Source organism: Lepisosteus oculatus, chromosome 6 (genome assembly GCF_040954835.1).
Source record: "Lepisosteus oculatus isolate fLepOcu1 chromosome 6, fLepOcu1.hap2, whole genome shotgun sequence".
Taxonomy (NCBI): Eukaryota; Metazoa; Chordata; class Actinopteri; order Semionotiformes; family Lepisosteidae; genus Lepisosteus; species Lepisosteus oculatus.
In genome coordinates, this window is record NC_090701.1 from 56,352,078 (window position 1) to 56,371,702 (window position 19,625).

The 19,625-nt window shown below is 38.2% G+C and overlaps 1 long non-coding RNA gene across 2 annotated transcripts; it reads right to left on the minus strand.

Moving 5' to 3' along the window:
- Positions 1-969: 969 nt before the first annotated feature.
- On the minus strand, positions 970-8,878 carry LOC107078138 (uncharacterized). Of its 2 annotated transcripts, none has more exons than XR_011189951.1 (3): positions 8,826-8,878; positions 6,302-6,529; positions 970-1,438 (listed from the first exon to the last, which is right to left on the minus strand). It is a non-coding gene; the product is annotated as an uncharacterized lncRNA (long non-coding RNA). The 2 variants fall into 2 exon arrangements; XR_001479127.2 differs by having other exon boundaries at positions 8,791-8,878.
- Between the last annotated feature and the right edge of the window lie 10,747 nt (positions 8,879-19,625).

Sequence of the window (19,625 nt, forward strand, 5' to 3'; positions counted from 1 at the left end):
AAAAAGTACTTTTATGGAAAATTGTAAGACTTAATTTCATAATTCATATTATATTGTTCCATGCTGATTGCTTTTTTCACAGTATGTCCCATAAAAAGTTCCATAACAATTCCTGAATGTTTTAACAGCATTAATGGATTCATTAAATGAATCAGAAATAACCACGAGAATCTGACCCAATTTTGTTTGTGCTGAAAGTGTGTTCCCTCAGTCAACCTAGAATGAAGCACAATCCGTCTCAGTTTATGAGGCACACTGGTAGCTTAATGCCTGTTCCCTATAGCCAAAGAAAATGTACTACTGAAGTTCTGCATGCCTGAGAACATGTGTTTATTCAGTTCACTCAATGAGTGAATTTACATGACAAAAGTGAAGATATAAGCACATTTCAAATGTCAGCTTTTTTAAAAATTACTGCAACACAATTCATCTATTAAGAATCAAGAATGTTCACTGAACCTTCCTAATGAATAGACTTGTAATGGAAAAGAGCTTCACAAGGTCAGCAACCTTTTGAGGTGTCCCAGAAAGGCAGTATAATTTAGCAAGAATGTGAAAACAGTTCTGAAAGCTCTTTTAAATCTTCTACAGTCCTGTTAATTAGACTTTTCCCAGTGCTACAGTCAGGGGATCACCACAACTGTAAGCAAAAGGATATTGAGAGAAGACTAATAATTTGAGTGTTTTCATTTTTCCTAACTTACAATAAAGTATGACTCAGTCACCAGTCCTCTATTTCACTATCCCACTGGAAGTATCCGATCTCCTGCTGCATTGTAGCAGATAGGAAGACCAGATAGGAACAGGTACTTGTTCTCCTCTGTATCACATTACACATTTATTACCATACAAAATTAAAATAAATTGTAACAAAGTGTGGTGATTGATTGAATTTACTGAAACAATTTGAAACTTTAAGAGTTCATTTTAAGATTCCTTTAAGGGGACTAGGGATCAATCACAACAAATGGCCATACAGCATATAAGAGGATTTGGAGGAACATACAATTTTTATTAATATAATAACAAATGCGTGTGAATCAATCTGCTGTGATACAAGTGGCTAATCACATAATCAGGGATTACATAGATACTAATAAAACAGGGTTAAAAACCGACTATAAAGTTTGATAGTGTAGCCAGCTTAATTGTTTAAATCAGTCTGATAGGACACATCAGCATTCAAACATTGCCAAGACAAGTAAATATTAAGTTAATTATTTTTATTTATTAAAGTCCTTTTATAAAAATTAGTTTAGTTCTGGTGGGTTTATATGTGAACACTGGAAGTATACTCAGAAAGCATAGTATCCAAAATAGAAGTAGCCAGTAGCCAGACTATACCCTGAAAAACCCATGATGAGGGTAATGTTGAATCACAACGTTCAATCCCCTGCTTGTGTGTCATAGGAAGTCCTGGCTCCAGACCAGAGGAAGTCTAATGGGCACAAGAAAAATAGAGAAGAGTTCCATCTCAGTGTCACATTGTTAATAGCTTCTCTATTGGAAAGCACGTGCAAGATATCTGAACTTGGACACCTGCATGTCAAGATTTAAATAGGGAGACACTTAGGCCTGCAAAAATCATGTTTGTAACTGCTACACTGAATATGCATCGATGTTCAGAGGAACAGCCACAAGTCCAGCTTTTGTTTCTGTGATCAGAAAGACATGGGGAGCTCTACACAAGATGTCTCTTACTGAAGCTGTAGAATTGTGGTTTACAGGCATGTTCCCTGGTCCTCTGTTACTTCCAGATTAATTAATCTGCTGTAGTTTGGACAGGGGGTGGTCGCACAATGTTGTACGTTCTTTGCAATTCGTTCTGAATGCTAGTTCCCATTTTTGTGTCATGTGCACACTTCACTAGATTGCTAACAAGACTTGCATCTAGATCACTGATACATATCAGGAAAAGAAAACAGTTCTCTACAGTACACCACTGTATCCCAATTAATGTCATTGTCCTTAACTGGTGAACATGAAGCACAAAGTAACTTGACTTTTTAAATTAATCTCAACTTAAAAATATCAAGGGGTATCTATTTTTTGGAAATAGTTATGAAATTAGTTTTTAGATTTGAAAATTGTGCTCTTGACTGTTACAGATCATTGTAATACTTCTTTAAGAAAATAATAGGGAATAATAATGTAACTGATAGCATGAACAAAAAACTAATACACTGTCATTGAAAGATTGCAAATCTAGAAACAAAATGTGTACAGTCCTGACTTTTATCATCTCTCAAAAAACAATATCTTAATTTGGAAAGAATGCTTCTTTCAAAAAACAATTATGCCTTATGAAGACAAATAGGAACATGTCTCCACAATCTTATGTCTCCACAGAATTCTGAGGTTATTAACGGGCATCTAGGCAAACAGTGCGTCTTGTTCAATCTTTGTTGGTTGTCAGCTGCCCTACTGTTTGTGCCAGTGAGGCTTGGAGACTTTGATTAAAATAGGGAGGCAGATGGAAAATGGAGCAACAAAATCTGACAAAAGCACTGGCCAATATATGTGCACCCTTAAAGTCAATATAACCCCCAAACCCGCTGCTTTGGACCTACAAATGTCACTCTGTTGCATTCTGTTTGAAAAACAAATTACAAAAAAATATATACATTTAAAATGTTACTTGGATATCACCCGATATCCCACATAGCTGGGCCTATCAACAATAGATTACCGAAAATAAAATATTACATTTCCATATAATAAGAAACATATTACTGTAATATTATAAGAAATGTAACCATTTTAAATTTACTCACATACTGTACTCCACCCCTAATCTCAATGGTATACCAAGTAAAAAATATTTTTTGTAACTAGAACCGTTTACATAGTGACGGAGGCTGCCTGGGAGACATCTATGACTGATCAGGCGGATTTTGCTCACTTTACCTGTTTGTTTCTTATCTGCTGTTTGCACAAGCTGTACTTGTAACAGAAAAAAACTCCTTAAGAAAGAGCTGATCATGCAAGGGAAAAATCAGATGTTCTTTTAACTCGGTTGTTAAACAGCCATATCTCATCTTTAAGAACATTGTGTCATTTAAGCAAACATATTAGTCAAGAGAGCAGAAGTTGCCGTAACTGGGGAGAACCCTCTCCCACCCTGAATTTGTTCTGTATAAAAAACGTATATTGTAAGCCAGCCTTTGAGTCTCGCCTTATAGATCTCTTTAGTCTGAAGGCACGCCTCCTGTATGCATACAGTACATCATAATAAAGGCTTTGTCTTTATCTATCTCACAAGGGTGTCCTTACTGGAGGCACAAGGATAGTTAAAGGAAAAGATAAATTGATGAGGAAAGAAAAAGTTATCTAAAAGCAAGTGCAGGCTACAAGTAAAGGGAATTTTAACCTTTAGTGACATTTTCCGGGTCCTTACGTAAGCCTGAGGGATTAATCAACCGGGACAGGGCAGCGAGAAGGTGTGTATTCTTTTCAGATGCGCATGTCCATATTGAGGAGTGTGCTGCCTGTTTCTCCATTGATGGCCTACCTGTGAGGAACACCAGTGCAGTGTGCAGTTGTGTGGAAGCCAGACTAATTGCAAACATAAGTCCGCTTCACTGAGAGAGCTGTATGTTCGTTACGTGAAGCGACTTACAGTGGCTATCAAAAGTATTCACACTCCCCCCCCACTTTTTTACATTTTATTGTGTTTCACGATGGAAATGTTTGCCATTGATTGACAAAAAAAATACTCTATAAAGTGTCAAAGTGAAAACAAAATTCTACAGATCCTCCTAAATTAATTAAGAACCTAAAATGGAAATAACCGACTGCATAAGTGTTCACTCCCTTTGGGTCAATATTTGGTAGAGGCACGTTTGGCAGGAATTACAGCTATGAGTCTTCTTGGATACGTTTCTACCAGCTTTCCATGTATGGACACTGCAATTGGTGCCCATTTGTCTTTGCAAAATTGCTCAAACTCCCTCAGGGTGGATGGGAAAGGTTGGTGACCAGACGTTTTCAGTGCCTGCTACAGATTCTTGATAGGAGCGAGGTCAAGGCTTTGACTGGCCCACTCCAGAATATGGACATTTCTCTTTTTAAACCAATCCAGTGTGGCTTTGTATGTTTTGGGTCATTATCCTACTGGAAGATACTGGAATATCTTCTCTCAAGGCCCATGTCTCTTGCTGTTCATCCTTCAGGATTTCTCTGTGCTTTGCTGTATCCATTTTTTCTTCTATCTAGGTTGCTTCCCTGACTCGTGCTCTTCTTACCTGGACACTCAGTTTTCAAGGACACCCTTTTCTTCACAGTTTCACAGTGGTTCCATATTTTCTACATTTCTTCATAATGGACTTTACTGTGCTTTGGGGATACGTGATGCCTTGGAAATTTCGTTATACCCTTCCCCAGACTGGTGTTCTTCAATAGTCCTATCCCAGATTTATTTTGAAAGTTCCTTTGTCTTCATATAACATGTAGGTTTTGTTAGGAGCATGTCCGGCCATCTGTTCGTGACCTCAAGTTGAAGCGCACTTGGGTTCTGCAGCAGGACAATGATCCAAAACACATCAGCAAGTCCACCTCTGAATGTCTTAAGAAAAACAAAATGAAGACTTTGGAGTGGCCTAGTCAAAGTCCTGACCTGAATCTGATTGAGATGTTGTGGCATGACCTTAAAAAAGCGGTTAAGGCTCGAAAACCCTCCAATGTGGCTGAATTACAACAATTCTGCAAAGATGAGTGGGCCAGAATTCCTCCACAGCGCTGTAAAAGACTCATTGCCAGATATAGCAAACGCTCGATTGCAGTTGTTGCCGCTAAGGGTTGCATTAGTTATTAGTTATTAGGTTTAGGGGGCAATCACTTTTTCACACAGGGCCATGTAGGTTTGGATTTTTTTTCCCCTTAATAATAAAAACCTTCATTTAAAAACTACATTTTGTGTTTACTTGTGTTATCTTTGTCTAATATTTCAATTTGTTTGATGATCTGAAACATTTCAGTGTGACAAACATGCAAAAAAATAAGAAATCAGGAAGGGGGCAAACACTTTTTCACACCACTGTATACTAATCATCTGTGGGACCTCCCAGAGGTAGATATATTTATCCTGAACTGTTGTGAAACACCCTAATTGCATACAGGTGGACTCCATTCAACAAATTATGTGACTTCTAAAGAAGTGTGGCTGCACATGAGCCTATTTAGGTGTGTCATAGTAAAAGGTGGTGAATATTAATGCATCGGCTACTTTCTGTTTTAGATTTACAATAAAATTAGGAGTATGTGTAGAATTTTGTTTCAATTTGACATTATAGTGTTTTGTGTCGATCAATGGCAAAAAATCCCAGATAAATATATTGTGAATCTATACTGTAACACTGTAGAATGTGAGAAAGTCCACGAGGGGTGAATACTTTCGACAGCCACTGTAAATCCACCAGATATACTCCAGTCACTCCCACACAAGAGATTTCGCTCTTAAATCAACCCTTGCATCAACCTGTACAGCTGGCATAGCCTGAAATTAGTTTAACTCAGTGGCTCAGCTCGTACAGGCATCCAGAGCACAGGTTGAGCTCTCAGACCCATCATGACATGACCAAGCACAGCTCAAACGCACCAGTGACCGCGATTTCCCAAGCAGCTGTACACACCCCACTGAGGGATAAGTCAGCTGCAGCTCCCTTTGGCTGCCAGTGAAAAGGCACCAGTAACATCACAGGTGCCTGCAGTGACGTCAGTGGGTGTTGTGACTCCTGCTAATCTGAAGCAGAACCTCCTGCTTTAATTGCGGAAACTGTGGCTTGTTTGAGTAGGTCAATGGAAGGACAGGCAGAGCAGAATCACCTGGCTGCAGATCTTCCACTACGCGTGTGCATGTAAAAGGAGCATTGCAATGAGCAGAACAAGTATGGATTTCCGATCTGGTGAGTATAAACAACTGGCGATTCAAAGTTAAAAACAAAAAATACCAGAGTGCTCTTTTCATTTCTAAAATTGAAATAACAGCAATTCTGACATTTTTTTTTGTATTTTCTAATTTGTTATGCTTTTGAGAAGCCATTAAAAAGGTGAATAGCACACTAATGCGAACACAGGGTAATAAAAATACATGTTTGCATCATGTCCTTGGTCGAGGAAGGCGTTCAGTCTGTACAGGGACAGAGATGCTCAGTTTTGCTTGTGAGGGGCAAGTGAGGTCTATCACCGCAAGTGAGGTCGATCACAATGACAAAGCAGTGGTTGAAGCAGGTGGGGGAAGCAGTCGGAGAATGGCAACAGTAAAAGACTGGGGAAGACTTCTTCATTTTGATGCACTACTCACCTTAGTCCGTGTGTCAAAACAAGAGAAGAGTCTTCATATACACCATGGACGACACAAGCTGTGTGGAGGACCCTCTGTAACTCTAAAATACGCCTGACTCCTTTGCTTTCAGTGAATATTTCAGAGTTTGCATCTATTCCATTGTTTAATGGCATCTCCCTTTGTATCCTGTAAAAGTCATGGAAACGACTCTCTTTCCACTCCAGCTGCGCAGTTCCTGATAATCGCCTAACGGGGAATAGAGAAATGGATATGGACAAAAGAATGAGTGGCACGGAAATAGGAGGGCAAGGACATGTAAGTGTATTAAGAGTTCAGATCTCAATACACTTACACGAGGTACACATTTACGGCTTTGAGATTTGCCACCCCATTTCATAAGAAAAAATAATGCCTAAGGCCTACCCAGAAACTGTCACGTTGCAGTGGTCTAGTTCTTGCCTCAGTTTTACGTCTCATCCGAAGGACGGTGCCTGTTTACAGTATAGTGTCCCCGTCACTACACTGGGGCATTAGGACCCACATGAGCTGCAGGGTAAGCGCCCCCTGCTGGCCCCACTAACACCTCTTCCAGCAGCAGCCTTAGTTTTTCCCAGGAGGTCTCTCATCCAGGTACTGACCAGGCTCACACCTGCTTAGCTTCAGTGGGTTGCCAGTTGTGAGTTGCAGGGTGATGTCTGCTGGCTTATGGAGTGCCTTTATGTGATGCAAAAGAGCAATAGGTTAACTTCACATCATGTTGCTAATAACACCAATCATGGCCTCCTAATAATCCCCATCTATGAAGTGGCTTCATTACTCTGCTCTCCTCCCCACTGAGAGCTGGTGTGTGGTGAGCGTTCTGGTGCACTATGGCTGCCGTCGCATCATCCAGGTGGGGCTGTACACTGGTGGTGGTGGAGGGGATCCCCATTACCTGTAAAGTGCTTTGAGTGGAGTGTCCAGAAAAGTGCCATATAAGTGTAAGCAATTATTATTTTTATTTTTCTTTTACATTTATTCAGCAATTTATGTGATGCTGCACATGCAGTTCTAGGGCTGAATACCTCAGTTACTGTACTGATTCTAAAATCTCATGGTAATTGAGGCACCATTTAACCTCTACAGATTGAGTGGAACAACACGACCAGCTGCTGAATTGTCAGCTCTCTGTTTATGACACAGTTAATTACTGCAGCTCTGCTATGCTGTGAGAGAACAGTTCCTGTTAGTTGTTAATCTTGACCATGACCCTGTTGTCACATCTTGCTACTGATTTCTCACAGCATGTTGTGTAATAATGTAATGATTAGCTGTGTATTCTTACATAGGCAAGACCATTTGTGAAAATGGGCAGTAATTGTTATTAAAATAATTTAGCATTTTGCGTACTTTGTAAGGAACAGGCCTTTATGTAAGTCAATATTTCACAAACTGACTGGGTGATGAAGAGGTCAGCATTTTGGAAACTACAATGTGTCCTTATGTTTATAATTTTACAAGTCAATTTGTTCAGTTTGCTTGTAAAAAGTTTTGCACTTTGGCACAGTCCTTTGAAAAATGCACCAAAGCATTTTGTTTTGTAAGAAACTGCAATGTTTATAAACCACAAGCTGCCTCAATGGGACAAGTAATGCTGGACAAAACAAAACGTCACAATCAATGACTCCAGAAAAGAGTATAACCGAGGACATGAAATCAATGTCTTTAGCATTGCAAATCATTGCATGATATCAAAAACTCATTGAAGAAGAACTGTAATTGCAGTTAACAGCAGCACAGTATTGCTGTCTGCTGCACCTCATTTATGCAACATTGAAATTTGTCATCTGGTATATACTGTAACAAGATAAATCATTTTATACACTGAATATATTTTAAAATATTCAGTTAAATCACTACTCTTACATTCTCCTACTCCTAAATAACTACTCCTAACTAATTGTCCTACAATTTGAACGTGACTGCATGAATACAAATTTCAAGAAAAGTATATATCTTGCAGATTTCTGTTTAAAACAGAAATATCCCTGGCTTTCTCATAATGCCTAGAAATAACGCATTTAAAGTTCTTGTGTTAAGGCGTGGGCGTGTCTCATCCAGCCATTCGTTGAAGGAAACCACAGTTTCGCCTAAATCTTTCTGTGTTCACTTCTAGTTTGGTCTCGTCTGATTTTCATCTCAATTTGTAACTCTCAACAGACAAAACTACGGATTTATTTAGGAAGAGCAGAAGTCCTTAGACACGTCCCTGTGGCACTACATTTATGACACCATAGCATTTTACACTTTCAAACCTTATCTGGACTCCGTTTTCTATTTAGAGAGAGAGAGAGAGAATTCGCTATCTGCACAGACTATTAAACTAGAATCGTTACGATAGCTTTGCTTGCTTTGTGGGTCAAGTAAGGTGATTCACGCATGGTCAAAACTAAATATTAACACCGGTTTCCTATGTTTTATAGCTGAAATTAACTAAATGTATATGGCGAAACTGGCGTTTAATTCACGTGTTTGAAATAAACGTCTTGTTTTGGTTTCTCACCGGAAAGATGATGGTTTCTCCCGCAACCTTGTAGGACCCAAATTATGGCAAGAGGGGCTGGCTTAGTAGTGCCTGTTTGAGGGCTGCGCATGCGTGGAGTGAGATGGACGAAGATACCACTATGAGGGGGTAGCATTTTCTTTAAAACATTTATCTACGTTGAAGGATTAACGGCATTTTATTTTTGCTACTAAAATGTTGATTGTCAAATTGTGTATTTATTGGAGAAAGGTGTATGTCAGGGTTCTGCTCATGACTTTGTATAATTTATTTTTGCTTTGTACTGGAATCTTCTAGGGGGAGGAGTTTTACCTAGATAAGGAGCTCCTCAAGATAGGAGATAGGAGGAAGTTTGTAGTTGTGCTGAGTAGGAGCTGTTTACAGCAATCCATTAAAAAAAATCAATTAATGTATCTATTCTTGTAACTATAGTTTGTGTTTTTCCCCCTTTAGTTAATTTGTATTTTTCACAGTATTTTTTTTATTTTGGGGGTGTGGACGTTGGGAACACATCTGCATCGCGTCTGCACTTCTGAACTACAGAAGGACGAGACTGTGACAACCCAGCTCAGTTTAAACCAACATACAGCTTTCCATGCCTGCCATCCGCGATTTTCAATTTATCTGTCATTAAGAGGTTCCAACAAATTAAACAATTGATGTGATGCACTAGTGATGCAGGGCCACTAGTTCCTAATTTCCTGAGCATAATTACCCAGTTGTAGCTTTGATTTTAATATTTTCAAGTTTATTTTCCTTAAAAGTTTGGGTGTCACACCCAGGCTGGGTGTGACTCATGTCCTGCCTATTGCCAGGATCTCCTGGAGATCCCCGACGCCTTGCACTTGGGTCTTGACCTGTCAGGCCACTGCAGCATAACATTGGGGTTTTATTTTACTTATGAAAAAGTTCAAAGCCAGCCTCTGAAATGTTCGAGAACTGAAACAAGATGGATCAAGTCAGTTCAGGGTTCCGTTATGCAACAGAGCTCCAGGTGGAGGTGTGTGATCCTCCAGAACTGTGCGAAAAGAGTTTTATATATAGATGCTTTTATTTCAAGTTCAAGTTTATTGTCATTACACTCATATACATGGCATATGGTATAACGAAATGCTATTTAGCTAGCTCTCGGACATAAGTAGTACAAAGAGAAAAAAAACAACAACAACAATACAATTGTGTAGCAAAAGAAAGACAGAGACAACAGGCAGTGTGCAAAAAACAACAACAGACGATGTGCAAAAAAACAACAACAGGCAATGTGCAAAACAACAAAAAGGTAACAGGTTATGTGCAAAAATATGCATCAACAGAATAAAATAAAGGGATAGAAATGATGGGGAGTGAGCTTTTGACATGTATGGTAGAGGTAGATTTTCAATGTGTGTTTGAGTTTTTGGTAAGAAAGAAAGGAAGAAGGTGCTTTATCCTAACTAAACTAAACTTTAAACTTAACTAAATACAAATTAGTCCATGTCGTGCCACTATAAATCAAAGTTGCAGCATACCATTTGAGCTGCATGTGATACAAGATGCAACAACATAGTACTTTTGACCTATTCTTCAAAAAAAAGTATTACATTTCAGTCATGTCATTGAAATATTCAATAGCACTCCTGTCCTAAAACATCATCTCTGGGTGACGGAGTTCTGGGCTTTACTCTGTTTTTAGTCCTTTAGATTTTATTTGTCTCCTAAATCTACACAAAAGAACAACCAAAGTTATCTTTCATCTCTTTTCCATAAATACTCCATGAATCAGAGATAGGATTCGGGTGGAATTCAAGCTGTGCCAAGCTGTGCCTATTGTACTACACAAAGTAATGAAAAACCCTCTGAACTGACTTCAGCTTGTTTTTATGTTGTGGTGACTTTATGTGTGCAAACCTTAGAGATTATGATTGTAAATAAATAAAAACAATAATGGAAAACAAATTCTAAGAACAATGATTTTGTATGTCATGTCTTTGAAGGCCTCTCTTCAAAGGAGCTGAGTTCAGATGAGTCAGATCTCAGAACCTTCAGATGTGTGTTTCTCTTCCATGACTTCAAAGCAAGCAATTAGCTAGAAAATCTTAAGTACAAACTGGTGTCCCACTGCAGATAACTAAGCATGCAGTACTTTTACCACCTGGTCACAATTTGATACACAGCATCCCTCACTGGAAGAGTTCCAAAATTCCATACAGAGAATATATTCAATCACAGCAAGGAGCTCAAGCCTGTTTTCTGTAAATACAATTACATGTACTAAAGACATTTAAGCAAACAAATCCAAAGCTGAAAAGCATTAGGCCAAATGATTTAAGAGTGGTAATCGAGAGTAGTAATGGATGAAGTTTCAGCTTTTTTCTGACAACTTTAAGACAGTGAAGGGGAACTGTCTAATATATCAACAGAATACATCACTGAGGTGATTCTCATACTTATATTAAAAATAATCTTAAATAGTTTTAGCAAAGAACAGGCATTAATGTTGCAGTTATGAGAAAGTTCAGATGAACCAATCTAAAGGGTATTGTTCTAACTGCTCCCCCCAGATAATTAAGATTTGAACCTACAACCTTCCCACAGGAGTCTCTGCACTCTACACTGCCACATCTGGATGTGAGGAGTTTTGGAGGAGAATTTCATTTACACTTAAATTTGAATTGAGGATACACTAATTCTTTTTAGTCTTAAACCTTGAGGACAGGTTTTGGTTCATCCCGAAGGTTTCATCCATGCTTAATTTGAAGATTTGCATATTAATCAGACTTAACCCATCTGAAACCAAAAAATCTAAAAAAGTAAAATCCAAACTGCCACTGAAACCACATGAATAATTCCAGAGAAACCAGAAGGGAAGCGGGAGATGGGTGAGGGCAGTTATTCCAATGAATTTCCAAGTACCAAACACTTTCTCTGGCATTTGCTGAGGGTAGTATGAAGAATGTTCAGAATGTCAACTTTGATAGGCACATTTTTTCTGTATACACAATGGTCATCTCTGATTACAACACTATGGAATAGTAGAAACGGGTTGCCTTTTTCATTTATGAGCATCTACTGCTTTGGAATGATCACAAAATTCTGCTGGTTAAATCAGCCCACTTTTACTGTTTCTCTAAATGATGACCTCAGAGAAACAGATATTTCGCTGGCTCTTTTAAAAAAAAGGAGCTGCACTGCCTGAGAGTCTGTGAAAGTTTTCAGCAGAGAATTTGAATTGAAATGCATATTACACCTCCTCTCCAAGAGCTCTATTGCATACTGGTAAGTGAACCTGACATACAATTTCCCTGTCAGAATGTTCCCTGTCTTCTTCGATTCAGGGATGAAAATAATATAACTCAGCTCGCAGGATACCTGAACAGCAGCTAGTATACACAGAGTACACGGAGTGCTTGATCAATGTTTATGAGATCACTTATACAGAGAGCTGTGACTTACTGTATGTAGTCAATTAGAGATTAATGAATTTCAATAATGATTCAGAACAAGTCCTGGGGAAAACAGGAAAATCTGCAAAGCTACACCTAAACAGGACGTTGTTTGTTACCCAGAATGCATGTCTGCATTCTCCTGCGGTTTTTGATTCTGTTATCCTTTGCTAGACACATAGGGATTTTGAAATAACTATGGCCATATCTTTCTTCAGTGTTTCTCATCATGTGCTGGCTTTACTTTCAGCACAGACCAGAGCATCTGTACTATTCATTCAGCTGGGAGCATACGCAGTTATCACAAAGCAACTTAATATTCACGCTCTTCAAAATCATACATGTTACAGGTCTTCCAATGCGTCAAAAAATAAGTATTTGAAAATGAAAAAGTCAGTTAAATAAGGGTTTTCATTCAAAACCTAAATTTGCTCATCTTTCAATCCAGGAAGAATGCTGAACGATATTGAGATTGCAGGTACCTTCCAACCAATAAGGGAACCGTGTCCAGGTGGTCCTACACTCAGCCCCCAGTTTTCTATAGGTATTTCAGTGAAATTTCAGTTTAGAGAAGTCATTGTAGCCACAGCCTCCTCGTGTACACAAGCTGGCAGCTAACAGAAGCACTAGAAAAACCAGATTGAATCTCTTGCCTGTGTTCTTTTTACAGAGAAACCAAGTGCAATGGCAGTCGAGCAGACACGCGTCACCGTTTTGTATCACAGACGAATTGCTCAAAGTGACTCTTCACAGCCTTGTTTTGCACTTTTGAGAAAACTCCCAAGCAGCTTCTCTCTGGCCCAGTGACCAGATCTGGTTCGCCAAAAAGGATGCTCTGACCTCCCAATTTTAATGTGTAGAAAGCACATTTTATTTATTTATTTATTTATTTATTTATTTATTATTAAAAATACTTTATTAATACAACAATCATAAAACAGACCTATTGTATTTCTTAGGAGCTCCTTCACCATTTAGTGTTTCATACCAGTTCTCCCCCGCCCTCTTATATGTGATGTGTAAGGAAGAAAACAACAGAAACATCGTCAGAATGTATTAGAGGTGATAAGATAAGATCACTTTATTGGCCATATACAATTTCTTGTATTAGGAATGTCTTTTCGCACACCCCAGCTTGCTCTCCATGAGACACACAGACGGGGAGAGAAGCTGGGGGTCAGAGCGCAGGGTCAGCCATTGTACAGGGCCCCTGGAGCAGTTGGGGTGAAGGGCCTTACTCAGGAGCCTAACGGAGTACGATTCCTCTGCCGGCCGCCGGATACAAACCGGCAACCTTCATTCCGCCCCAAACGTGAGTTAATCACATTTAACTTCACCATCATCTCATGAGAACATACAGTTCTGAGAAAAAGTTTGTGAACCCTTTGGAATTGTCTGGATTTCTGCATGAATGGCTCCTAAAATGTGATCTGATTTGTTCAATAAAGATATGGCAATGTAAAATGTTGTGTGTGTTGTTAGGTAAACGAGACTGTCTTTATTCATTATTATAACTTAGATGAAGATCAGATTGCATTTTAGGAGGCATTCATGCAGAAATCTAGATAATTCCTAAGGGTTCACAAACTTTCTCACAACTGTACATAGAATATATTATAATTAGGAAGACAGACTAAGGATGGGGGTACATTGCAGTGATTTGGGAAAAAACAAGGAAAAGTTCATTAAGAAACTTACATTTAATTTAATTCAATTAAGGTTAATTATTAGTAAAGTTAAAAGTTAATAAATACCTCCTGTGTATCTCATCCAATCATACAGATGTACGTGAACTGAACAAAAAAAAATTACTGGAGTGAAAGAAGTAATTAGGCATCAAAATAAAGAACCAGGCTACCATGTAACAGCTACTTAAAAGAGTTGTTTTCAGCAGCAAATCAATGTCCATCCCTCAGCTCGCCATGGCTGGGTGGTCCCCAGTGATTTCCCTCAGTACCCTGAGGAATATCTTCCCAGTAGCACAGAGATCAATGGCACTACTTGTGCAAAAGTGCAAAAAGTCACAATGTTTTCAAAGGATGATCGTTTTCTTAACTTTATTGCCCTTGATGTAGAGCAAAGCGAAGAATACTTCATAATCTTTAAGAAGATTTGAGGATACATTCTCAACTATGGCCACTGATGTACAGTGTGTTTGAGCGTATTTAGTCTTGCATGCAAACATTATAGGTTATAATTTTGTATTTACAGTAGTTCATTCAGTCCACAATACTCAAAAGATAACAGAAATGGTTTACATACCTCACCCAAAGCCTAACTTAAGGTAGACGTGTGATCTGCATTTGAAGTCATCCTAAAGAATCCCAGAGCAGTTCGCATAGCAGAAATCATTATAGGACCTGCAGCCCCACTGCACAGAAGACCAGGTGACTTAAGGTCAAACTTTACGCAGCCCAGATTGTTCAAACCCAGAATGGTATTCAGCCAGGACACTAGTACACCCCCTGGTCTGTTTTCAGAGTTAACACCCATCTTGCTTAGCTTCAGAGATCTGAGGAGATCACGCAACAGGGTGTTAACTCTGAAAACAGACCTTTACAGAATAATGTAAAGAAGATCTATAGAAACATTCACTGTGCCACACCCGGGGGCTGGGGTGCCAACAGCACGTAATCTTAACAGGCAGGTCTCAGCTGAAGGCAGATGATTTTTAAAGTCTTTTATTTGTTGTGTCTGGACTCCTTATATTTTATTTTCAGAATGAATTAAAAGAACGTACTCAGAAACAAATGGTGATATACAAGCTTCATATTTATAATTAATTTTGATTCAATGAAGTGTGATGTGTTTTTTCTTTTCTTGAGAAATGGTCATAAAATATTCCCATTGTCAAATCGCCTCACATGAATTATTCTAATTGTACAGCCCATTTTTCCTGAGCTATCAGACTAGTAACCTCAACTCAACAGCAGCCTCAACCTTTTGCATTGCTCCTTTTATATTATGGTGCCAAACAGATACTTGTTTGCTTTAAAATATAAGAACATCTACTAGAAATCTGTCCATTGTTTTTTTCTTGTATATCTTGTTCTTAGTCCCATACGCTATTTTCAAATTAATTTTTTTAATCATAAGTCATTAAATATTTCACGCTGTACTAATACTGATCTTTAGCAGCTGTGCAGAAATTTCAGCAGCTGTTTCTCAAATAATGCAAGACCAATTTAATTATTTAACACATACTGTACGTAACACATACTTTCTCAAGCTTTTAGAAGAAAGAGAAATTCTATTCTATTTTTTATATAGAAAGTACCTGAAAATTTCTGGGCTATCTAAAAACGTTTTAGACAGATCGTTTTTCTTTAAAAACTTAAGGGCATAAGACAGACATCTGACTCATTGACTTCATTTGATTCATATTTCTGATGTTCTGATGTTCCACTAGAGATTCTAAAAAACAAATCTGAAATGATCGCTCTTCTTCAAGCGTGCAAATGGGCTTTTATTACAGCCAAGCAGAAATCTATCTGTTAAGCAGAGGATACAAACATCCTCTGAGGTCTGTTATAATTCAATCAGGCCTTTAATACTGCAGTAATGTTTGGGGAGCTGAGCAGAACAGACAAGGCTGGTGCATCCATATATAATTCTTTATTGATTCCATTGAGGTGTAGCCCAAAGGGTGCGCTGTCCTTCTGCATCTGACATAAATAATTACTAGTAGTAGGTTCAGTATGTACACAAAGGACTACCAAAAACACGCAACCTCCCAACTCCTGACACCTTACCCTTGATAAGGATGCTATTAAATGCATATACAGTACTTCTTTATACTCCAGACATTTATCCATTATCAGAAAGCTGACTATTCCTGGTGAGAGTGGCTCTGCTGATCCTTGTAAACCTTCATTGTCGCCAGATAACATTCTTATCCAGTACCTTGGGCAAACCATTTATCACGTTTACCATCTCCTGGCATCATGGGTTTTCATTCATAAAAACAGATTTTCTCCATAGAAGAATCACAGAACCACATACCAGCACAGTGTGGATGTAATTTGTTTCGTGGTAATTAGGTTATATTTCTTTTCTGTTTTTCAACTTAAAAACAGCAACACAGTATACAGCAACACAGTCAACCCACAGTAACTCATCCAGAATAAATAGTATTTATTTATAATGCGAGAGCTCACATCAGTAGCTTGCTAGAGCCATAGCTGAACATCAGAGTCAGTGACATACTGTTCTCTCAGGTACGATGTGCAGTTGTATACTAAACACAAATCACCCAAACATTCTGAAACACAGAATGTGAAAAAGCACTCATAAAAGATTTTGCATTGCTGTACATGACACTGTTGATACCTTAGGTAGTAAAACACTTTCTTGGAACAGGAAGTACACAATACATTTAAAGCACTGCAGATAAGGCTTTGGATTTATGTCAGATGGATGATTGAAAACAGAAGAAAAAGCTCACAATATAACACCGTACAAAGACTGACACCAGATACCTTCGGTTCTTTCACAACAAATAATTACACATTATAATTACACAGAATTATACATCATTTTGTAATGTCACAAAATGGGTTAATATTCAATCAATCTGAAAATGCTTGTAAGGCACAATCTCCATTATTAGAACTGTCTGTTTTTTGTTGTTTTTCTTGTTTTTGAAGTAAGATTATTTGAAGATGAAGTCCAGGCTTTATTATTTGCAAGTCAACTAAGTTGCAGCTGTGTGAATCTAAATCCACATTTTTTTAATTACTTCAAGGCAAGGTTCCCTCTAATTTTTAATGGCATGTGGGCACAAACATTTCAAGTTGTGCAAATGTTTTCCCCAGTGACAAAAACGTGTCAGTAAATTGAGTGTATGTAAAATTGTTAACCTAAAATTATTTTTTGTAAATATAGTCATTCTCATAGAAGCATAGAGATCTAAAAGACCAGGACAGGAACTCAAGACGCCCAGTCATAGAGACTGAGTGTGGAGCGAGCAGGAGCAGGGAGGTTCGAGACTACAAGAGCAGAGATATTGATGATCGAGTAGCGATAATAATGCACACAGCCAAGTTGGGCCTCTCGCAGACAGTCGTGTGGATAATTTAGCATGTTTCAGTTGATGACCTTGTTTGTTTTATTATTATCATATTTTTATTTAATTTTTTGTGCACAGTTCAATTTCCTATGTGCACTGATTTCATAACCTGTGTGCACACACACACGCACGCAGCTTAGAGGAACATTGGTTCAGGGTTTAGTTGAACAATGGATGGAACTGTATATTCCTCATTTAAAATCAAAAGTGAATTTAGAAGGATATCACCTGACATTTTAATACTTCAAGGTTTTAAAAACGAAAACAGCCAATTTGTTTTGTAACCCTCAGAGGCGATTACACTAATCACACTAGCAATAAAGGTTTCAGCAAAGAAAGTATGCTTTGTCTTTTGCTTAAGATTTACTGATCGTAGTAAGACGTTTTTAGCAGGCACCTCTGTTAATTTGTTTACAATTTGTTCACAAGGAATAACAACACCAAAGAATTCGATGCTTAGAGCCAGATCAACCACAGGATGAGGAGGCTGTGATCCCCCAAGCAGAGAAAGGAGCACTAAGGGGCACCTGCACAGGTGGAGATGGGATGGAGGAGACATAAGAAAGAAATGTGCAAACACAGGTCTACTCATAGTATATAAATAACATCAAGACTCTGTGATTTATAACACCTGGGGTGGAAGTAACTTGGCCTTTGTCATCCCTTTTTAACTTCAGTTAAGATCTCCATTTAACTATATTTAATTCAATGTATAACGGGTGTCATAAGACATAAGATAAGACTGATGATGTCAAAGTCCACACCCTCAGAGGCCCTGTGGTAAGGGGGCAGGCCTATTGGCATAGAGGTGTTGGTGTTTCTTTGGGTTGTGTGGGTCCAAGTAGTTGCTGATGGAGTTTCCAGGCTAGGGCCTGATCCAGCTCACTGCAAATATTAACCAAGAAAATATCAAAGGAAAAAATGCAACAGAGAATAATCTTAGGACCTGGAATACTATTTCAGTTTCTGTTCAACATTAATTGGTCACTATGGTAACCATACTTGAATGCAGAAATCACAACTCAATTGATTCCCATACTAACTTTCAATTTATTTTTTCTTTGGTAATTTAGAGAAGCCTTTCATTGCCTGACTCATTGTAGCAGACTGTTGTAAACACATTTCCAGAAGCTTCTGTTGAGCGTGAAGAGTAAGTAACCAGTTTCATTTTAACATTTTCATTCCTTGCATTAAAATGTTCTAATGCAGAAAATCTGCACCTATCATTCAGATTACCCCATGCATGGAAAGAAAACAGTTTAAAAGAAAGCTCTTTTCATGTATATTTAATAAAACAGGAACAAACATTGCAATAGAGGGGAGAAAAGAATGGATATTAAACTATGCCTTTGTTACCGAATGATTTAAAACCTCAGTGATAATAAAAATGCTTTAAATAGAAATCACCATTTCAATTATTTAATAAACCAAGAGGTTCAACTTAAAAACATCCCCCCTTGTGGCAAATAAAATTATTATTAACTCTAAAGACAGATCATCAAAGAAAGGTCGAGAAATTGTGTATCCCCAATAATTAAGATATAGAGAAGCTAAAACATCCTGCCAAAATATAAAACATGGATTTCCTCAAAGACTTCCTTCCTCACACACTCACTGAAAGTCAACACAGCAGTGGCCATGATGTTTACTATGTCCAAAACTGGCATTAAAAGGGGGCAAGAGCAGTGTATAAAAACAGGAGCATGTGATTCTCTCTTGCAGTTTATCGATGATGCAGGCCATGATGCAGAAGGCCAAGAGAAAATTTCAACACAAACGTGTGACCTTAATGTCCCCTCAGCTCACTCCTCTACAAAATCTTTCAACTTAACTTGACATTTGATTCCATTTTTAAATCCATTTTGACCCAGGTTTGGAAATTCAGATTCAGCCCCATCACTGTCTTGGCTACCCCACACCAATCTGTAATTACATTAAGGGGTATTAGCTTGTGAACCAAGACATAAAACCCTGGAAACGTTAAGCTGAAGGTACTCCTTCACACTGGCCTTTATGTGGTAGAATGAGCCATGTAAACTGCATCTTTAACCTAGTTAATCCTCGTTATGTGAGGAGATTTTACTTGGGTCTTTTAGGAAAACAGAAGAAGTCGAAGGACAACTGGTGGTTTTGCTGAACAGAAAAGGAAACTCACTCATATCACTATAGACTAATGTCAGCAACCAAACCGATACTTCATATTGATTTAATTATCGTAAAACACCCAAATCTGTGGCAGCGTTTGCATTAATAAAGTTAAAAGTAATGACTTATTTAAAGTAATTAAACTTTAAAATCTTTTGCCTTCTC